An 8,808-nucleotide genomic window follows, 5' to 3' on the forward strand; every position below is an offset into this window, starting at 1 on the left:
AGCTTAATTTTGAACCTTCTCAGAATTCGATGAAACTTGAAACAAACGTTGGTCTAGACCCATGAATTTGTATTGTAAATTTACTAAGCATAATAATAACTACAGGTTTTTATAAAAGGCAGACAAACTTACTTAAATAAAACCGTACAAAACAGCTAAAGATTGAACGTTCTTAGAATTTGACGAAACTTGATCCAAACGTTCGTCCAGACCCAAGAATTTGTGTGGTAATTTGCTAAGCATAATAATAACTACAAGTTTTTATAAAAGGGAAACAAACTTGCACCAATAAAACCGTGCAAAACAACTAAATTTTGAACGTTCTCAGAATTCGATGAAACTTGACCCAAACGTTTGTCTAAACCCAAGCATTTCTGTGGTAAATTTGCTAAGCGTAATAATAACTACAAGTTTGTATAAAAGGGAAACAAAGTTACTATAATAAAATTGTGCAAAGCTGAATTTTGAACGTTCTCAGAATTCGACGAAACTTGACCCAAACGTTGGTCTAGACCCATGAATTTGTGTTGTAAATTTGCTAAGCATAATAATAACTACAAAGTTTTTATAAAAGGCAAACAAACTTACTTTAATAAAACCGTACAAAACAGTTAAAGTTTAAACATTCTTAGAATTCGACGAAACTTGACCCAAATGTTGGTTTAGACCTAAGAATTTGTGTGGTAATTTGCTAAGCTTTAATAATAACTACAAGTTTGTATAAAAGGGAAACAATCTTGCTCTAATAAAACCGTGCAAAACAGCTAAATTTTGAAAATTCTCAGAATTGGACGAAACTTGACCCAAACGTTGGTCTAGACCCAACTAGTTTGTGTGGTAAATTTGCTAAGCGTAATAACAACTACAAGTTTGTATAAAAGGGAAACAAACTAGTTATAATAAAACCGTGCAAAACAGTTACATTTTGAACGTTACCAGAATTCGATGAAATTTGACCCAAAAATTGGTCTAGACCATAGAATTTGTGTGGTAAATTTGCTAAATTTAATAATAACTACGATTTTGTATAAAAGGGAAACAAACTTGCTCTAATAAAACCGTTCAAGAAACAACTAAATTTTGAACGTTACCAGAATTCGACGAAACTTGGCCCAAACGTAGGTTTAGACCCAAGAATTTGTGTGGTAAATTTGATAAGCGTAATAATAACTACAAGTTTTTATAAAAGGAGAACAAACTTGCTTTAATAAAACCGTACAAAACAGCTAAATTTTGAACGTTCTCAGAATTCGATGAAACTTGACCCAAACGTTTGTCTAAACCCAAGCATTTCTATGGTAAATTTGCTAAGCGTAATAATAACTACAAGTTTGTATAAAAGGGAAACAAAGTTGCTATAATAAAATTGTGCGAAGCTAAATTTTGAACGTTCTCAGAATTCGACGAAACTTGACCCAAACGTTGGTCTAGACCCATGAATTTGTGTTGTAAATTTGCTAAGCATAATAATAACTACAAAGTTTTTATAAAAGGCAAACAAACTTACTTTAATAAAACCGTACAAAACAGCTAAACTTTAAACATTCTTAGAATTCGACGAAACTTGACCCAAATGTTGGTTTAGACCTAAGAATTTGTGTGGTAATTTGCTAAGCTTTAATAATAACTACAAGTTTGTATAAAAGGGAAACAATCTTGCTCTAATAAAACCGTGCAAAACAGCTAAATTTTGAAAATTCTCAGAATTAGACGAAACTTGACCCAAACGTTGGTCTAGACCCAACTAGTTTGTGTGGTAAATTTGCTAAGCGTAATAACAACTACAAGTTTGTATAAAAGGGAAACAAACTAGTTATAATAAAACCGTGCAAAACAGTTACATTTTGAACGTTACCAGAATTCGATGAAATTTGACCCAAAAATTGGTCTAGACCATAGAATTTGTGTGGTAAATTTGCTAAATTTAATAATAACTACGATTTTGTATAAAAGGGAAACAAACTTGCTCTAATAAAACCGTTCAAGAAACAACTAAATTTTGAACGTTACCAGAATTCGACGAAACTTGGCCCAAACGTAGGTTTAGACCCAAGAATTTGTGTGGTAAATTTGATAAGCGTAATAATAACTACAAGTTTTTATAAAAGGAGAACAAACTTGCTTTAATAAAACCGTACAAAACAGCTAAATTTTGAACGTTCTCAGAATTCGACGAAACTTGACCCAAAACGTTGGTCTAGGCCCAAAAATTTGTGTAGTAAGTTTTTTAAGCGTGATAATAACTAAAAGTTTGTATAAAAGGGGAACGAAGTTGCTCTAATAAAATCGTGCAAAGCTTAATTTTGAACCTTCTCAGAATTCGATGAGACTTGAACCAAACGTTGGTCTAGACCCATGAATTTGTATTGTAAATTTACTAAGCATAATAATAACTACAGGTTTTTATAAAAGGCAAACAAACTTACTTAAATAAAACCGTACAAAACAGCTAAAGATTGAACGTTCTTAGAATTTGACGAAACTTGATCCAAACGTTCGTCCAGACCCAAGAATTTGTGTGGTAATTTGCTAAGCATAATAATAACTACAAGTTTTTATAAAAGGGAAACAAACTTGCACCAATAAAACCGTGCAAAACAACTAAATTTTGAACGTTCTCAGAATTCGATGAAACTTGACCCAAACGTTTGTCTAAACCCAAGCATTTCTGTGGTAAATTTGCTAAGCGTAATAATAACTACAAGTTTGTATAAAAGGGAAACAAAGTTACTATAATAAAATTGTGCAAAGCTGAATTTTGAACGTTCTCAGAATTCGACGAAACTTGACCCAAACGTTGGTCTAGACCCATGAATTTGTGTTGTAAATTTGCTAAGCATAATAATAACTACAAAGTTTTTATAAAAGGCAAACAAACTTACTTTAATAAAACCGTACAAAACAGTTAAAGTTTAAACATTCTTAGAATTCGACGAAACCTGACCCAAATGTTGGTTTAGACCTAAGAATTTGTGTGGTAATTTGCTAAGCTTTAATAATAACTACAAGTTTGTATAAAAGGGAAACAATCTTGCTCTAATAAAACCGTGCAAAACAGCTAAATTTTGAAAATTCTCAGAATTAGACGAAACTTGACCCAAACGTTGGTCTAGACCCAACTAGTTTGTGTGGTAAATTTGCTAAGCGTAATAACAACTACAAGTTTGTATAAAAGGGAAACAAACTAGTTATAATAAAACCGTGCAAAACAGTTACATTTTGAACGTTACCAGAATTCGATGAAATTTGACCCAAAAATTGGTCTAGACCATAGAATTTGTGTGGTAAATTTTCTAAGTTTAATAATAACTACGATTTTGTATAAAAGGGAAACAAACTTGCTCTAATAAAACCATTCAAAAAACAGCTAAATTTTGAACGTTAACAGAATTCGACGAAACTTGGCCCAAACGTAGGTTTAGACCCAAGAATTTGTGTGGTAAATTTGATAAGCGTAATAATAACTACAAGTTTTTATAAAAGGCAAACAAACTTACCTTAATAAAACCGTACAAAACAGCTAAACTTTGAACGTTCTTAGAATTCGACGAAACTTGACCCAAACGTTGGTTTAGAACTAAGAATTTGTGTGGTAATTTGCTAAGCTTTAATAATAACTACAAGTTTGTATAAAAGGGAAACAATCTTGCTCTAATAAAACCGTGCAAAACAGCTAAATTTTGAAAATTCTCAGAATTCAACGAAACTTGACCCAAACGTTGGTCTAGACCCAACAGTTTGTGTGGTAAATTTGCTAAGCGTAATAACAACTACAAGTTTGTATAAAAGGGAAACAAACTAGTTATAATAAAACCGTGCAAAACAGTTACATTTTGAACGTTACCAGAATTCGATGAAATTTGACCCAAAAATTGGTCTAGACCATAGAATTTGTGTGGTAAATTTGCTAAATTTAATAATAACTACGATTTTGTATAAAAGGGAAACAAACTTGCTCTAATAAAACCGTTCAAGAAACAACTAAATTTTGAACGTTACCAGAATTCGACGAAACTTGGCCCAAACGTAGGTTTAGACCCAAGAATTTGTGTGGTAAATTTGATAAGCGTAATAATAACTACAAGTTTTTATAAAAGGAGAACAAACTTGCTTTAATAAAACCGTACAAAACAGCTAAATTTTGAACGTTCTCAGAATTCGACGAAACTTGACCCAAAACGTTGGTCTAGGCCCAAAAATTTGTGTAGTAAGTTTTTTAAGCGTGATAATAACTAAAAGTTTGTATAAAAGGGAAACGAAGTTGCTCTAATAAAATCGTGCAAAGCTTAATTTTGAACCTTCTCAGAATTCGATGAAACTTGAACCAAACGTTGGTCTAGACCCATGAATTTGTATTGTAAATTTACTAAGCATAATAATAACTACAGGTTTTTATAAAAGGCAAACAAACTTACTTAAATAAAACCGTACAAAACAGCTAAAGATTGAATGTTCTTAGAATTTGACGAAACTTGACCCAAACGTTCGTCCAGACCCAAGAATTTGTGTGGTAATTTATTAAGCATAATAATAACTACAAGTTTTTATAAAAGGGAAACAAACTTGCACCAATAAAACCGTGCAAAACAACTAAATTTTGAACGTTCTCAGAATTCGATGAAACTTGACCCAAACGTTTGTCTAAACCCAAGCATTTCTGTGGTAAATTTGCTAAGCGTAATAATAACTACAAGTTTGTATAAAAGGGAAACAAAGTTACTATAATAAAATTGTGCAAAGCTGAATTTTGAACGTTCTCAGAATTCGACGAAACTTGACCCAAACGTTGGTCTAGACCCATGAATTTGTGTTGTAAATTTGCTAAGCATAATAATAACTACAAAGTTTTTATAAAAGGCAAACAAACTTACTTTAATAAAACCGTACAAAACAGTTAAAGTTTAAACATTCTTAGAATTCGACGAAACTTGACCCAAATGTTGGTTTAGACCTAAGAATTTGTGTGGTAATTTGCTAAGCTTTAATAATAACTACAAGTTTGTATAAAAGGGAAACAATCTTGCTCTAATAAAACCGTGCAAAACAGCTAAATTTTGAAAATTCTCAGAATTAGACGAAACTTGACCCAAACGTTGGTCTAGACCCAACTAGTTTGTGTGGTAAATTTGCTAAGCGTAATAACAACTACAAGTTTGTATAAAAGGGAAACAAACTAGTTATAATAAAACCGTGCAAAACAGTTACATTTTGAACGTTACCAGAATTCGATGAAATTTGACCCAAAAATTGGTCTAGACCATAGAATTTGTGTGGTAAATTTGCTAAATTTAATAATAACTACGATTTTGTATAAAAGGGAAACAAACTTGCTCTAATAAAACCGTTCAAGAAACAACTAAATTTTGAACGTTACCAGAATTCGACGAAACTTGGCCCAAACGTAGGTTTAGACCCAAGCATTTGTGTGGTAAATTTGATAAGCGTAATAATAACTACAAGTTTTTATAAAAGGAGAACAAACTTGCTTTAATAAAACCGTACAAAACAGCTAAATTTTGAACGTTCTCAGAATTCGACGAAACTTGACCCAAAACGTTGGTCTAGGCCCAAAAATTTGTGTAGTAAGTTTTTTAAGCGTGATAATAACTAAAAGTTTGTATAAAAGGGAAACGAAGTTGCTCTAATAAAATCGTGCAAAGCTTAATTTTGAACCTTCTCAGAATTCGATGAAACTTGAACCAAACGTTGGTCTAGACCCATGAATTTGTATTGTAAATTTACTAAGCATAATAATAACTACAGGTTTTTATAAAAGGCAAACAAACTTACTTAAATAAAACCGTACAAAACAGCTAAAGATTGAATGTTCTTAGAATTTGACGAAACTTGACCCAAACGTTCGTCCAGACCCAAGAATTTGTGTGGTAATTTATTAAGCATAATAATAACTACAAGTTTTTATAAAAGGGAAACAAACTTGCACCAATAAAACCGTGCAAAACAACTAAATTTTGAACGTTCTCAGAATTCGATGAAACTTGACCCAAACGTTTGTCTAAACCCAAGCATTTCTATGGTAAATTTGCTAAGCGTAATATTAACTACAAGTTTGTATAAAAGGGAAACAAAGTTGCTATAATAAAATTGTGCGAAGCTAAATTTTGAACGTTCTCAGAATTCGACGAAACTTGACCCAAACGTTGGTCTAGACCCATGAATTTGTGTTGTAAATTTGCAAGCATAATAATAACTACAAAGTTTTTATAAAAGGCAAACAAACTTACTTTAATAAAACCGTACAAAACAGCTAAACTTTAAACATTCTTAGAATTCGACGAAACTTGACCCAAATGTTGGTTTAGACCTAAGAATTTGTGTGGTAATTTGCTAAGCTTTAATAATAACTACAAGTTTGTATAAAAGGGAAACAATCTTGCTCTAATAAAACCGTGCAAAACAGCTAAATTTTGAAAATTCTCAGAATTAGACGAAACTTGACCCAAACGTTGGTCTAGACCCAACCAATTTGTGTGGTAAATTTGCTAAGCGTAATAACAACTACAAGTTTGTATAAAAGGGAAACAAACTAGTTATAATAAAACCGTGCAAAACAGTTACATTTTGAACGTTACCAGAATTCGATGAAATTTGACCCAAAAATTGGTCTAGACCATAGAATTTGTGTGGTAAATTTGCTAAATTTAATAATAACTACGATTTTGTATAAAAGGGAAACAAACTTGCTCTAATAAAACCGTTCAAGAAACAACTAAATTTTGAACGTTACCAGAATTCGACGAAACTTGGCCCAAACGTAGGTTTAGACCCAAGAATTTGTGTGGTAAATTTGATAAGCGTAATAATAACTACAAGTTTTTATAAAAGGAGAACAAACTTGCTTTAATAAAACCGTACAAAACAGCTAAATTTTGAACGTTCTCAGAATTCGACGAAACTTGACCCAAAACGTTGGTCTAGGCCCAAAAATTTGTGTAGTAAATTTTTTAAGCGTGATAATAACTAAAAGTTTGTATAAAAGGGAAACAAAGTTGCTCTAATAAAATCGTGCAAAGCTTAATTTTGAACCTTTTCAGAATTCGATGAAACTTGAACCAAACGTTGGTCTAGACCCATGAATTTGTATTGTAAATTTACTAAGCATAATAATAACTACAGGTTTTTATAAAAGGCAGACAAACTTACTTAAATAAAACCGTACAAAATAGCTAAAGATTGAATGTTCTTAGAATTTGACGAAACTTGACCCAAACGTTCGTCCAGACCCAAGAATTTGTGTGGTAATTTGCTAAGCATAATAATAACTACAAGTTTTTATAAAAGGGAAACAAACTTGCACCAATAAAACCGTGCAAAACAACTAAATTTTGAACGTTCTCAGAATTCGATGAAACTTGACCCAAACGTTTGTCTAAACCCAAGCATTTCTGTGGTAAATTTGCTAAGCGTAATAATAACTACAAGTTTGTATAAAAGGGAAACAAAGTTGCTATAATAAAATTGTGCAAAGCTAAATTTTGAACGTTCTCAGAATTCGACGAAACTTGACCCAAACGTTGGTCTAGACCCATGAATTTGTGTTGTAAATTTGCTAAGCATAATAATAACTACAAAGTTCTTATAAAAGGGAAACAAACTTACTTTAATAAAACCGTACAAAACAGCTAAACTTTAAACATTCTTAGAATTCGACGAAACTTGACCCAAACGTTGGTTTAGACCTAAGAATTTGTGTGGTAATTTGCTAACCTTTAATAATAACTACAAGTTTGTATAAAAGGGAAACAATCTTGCTCTAATAAAACCGTGCAAAACAGCTAAATTTTGAAAATTCTCAGAATTCAACGAAACTTGACCCAAACGTTGGTCTAGACCCAACAGTTTGTGTGGTAAATTTACTAAGCGTAATAACAACTACAAGTTTGTATAAAAGGGAAACAAACTAGTTATAATAAAACCGTGCAAAAAAGTTACATTTTGAACGTTATCAGAATTCGATGAAATTTGACCCAAAAATTGGTCTAGACCATAGAATTTGTGTGGTAAATTTTCTAAGTTTAATAATAACTACGATTTTGTATAAAAGGGAAACAAACTTGCTCTAATAAAACCATTCAAAAAACAGCTAAATTTTGAACGTTAACAGAATTCGACGAAACTTGGCCCAAACGTAGGTTTAGACCCAAGAATTTGTGTGGTAAATTTGATAAGCGTAATAATAACTACAAGTTTTTATCAAAGGAGAACAAACTTGCTTTAATAAAACCGTACAAAACAGCTAAATTTTGAGCGTTCTCAGAATTCGACGAAACTTGACCCAAAACATTGGTCTAGGCCCAAAAATTTGTCTAGTAAATTTTTTAAGCGTGATAATAACTAAAAGTTTGTATAAAAGGGAAACGAAGTTGCTCTAATAAAATCGTGCAAAGCTTAATTTTGAACGTTCTCAGAATTCGATGAAACTTGAACCAAACGTTGGTCTAGACCCATGAATTTGTATTGTAAATTTACTAAGCATAATAATAACTACAGGTTTTTATAAAAGGCATACAAACTTACTTAAATAAAACCGTACAAAACAGCTGAAGATTGAACGTTCTTAGAATTTGACGAAACTTGACCCAAACGTTCGTCCAGACCCAAGAATTTGTGTGGTAATTTGCTAAGCATAATAATAACTACAAGTTTTTATAAAAGGGAAACAAACTTGCACCAATAAAACCGTGCAAAACAACTAAATTTTGAACGTTCTCAGAATTCGATGAAACTTGACCCAAACGTTTGTTTAAACCCAAGCATTTCTGTGGTAAATTTGCTAAGCGTAATAAT

Source organism: Sesamum indicum, linkage group LG2, assembly GCF_026168435.1.
Source record: "Sesamum indicum cultivar Baizhima isolate 11 linkage group LG2, ASM2616843v1, whole genome shotgun sequence".
Lineage (NCBI taxonomy): Eukaryota > Viridiplantae > Streptophyta > Magnoliopsida > Lamiales > Pedaliaceae > Sesamum > Sesamum indicum.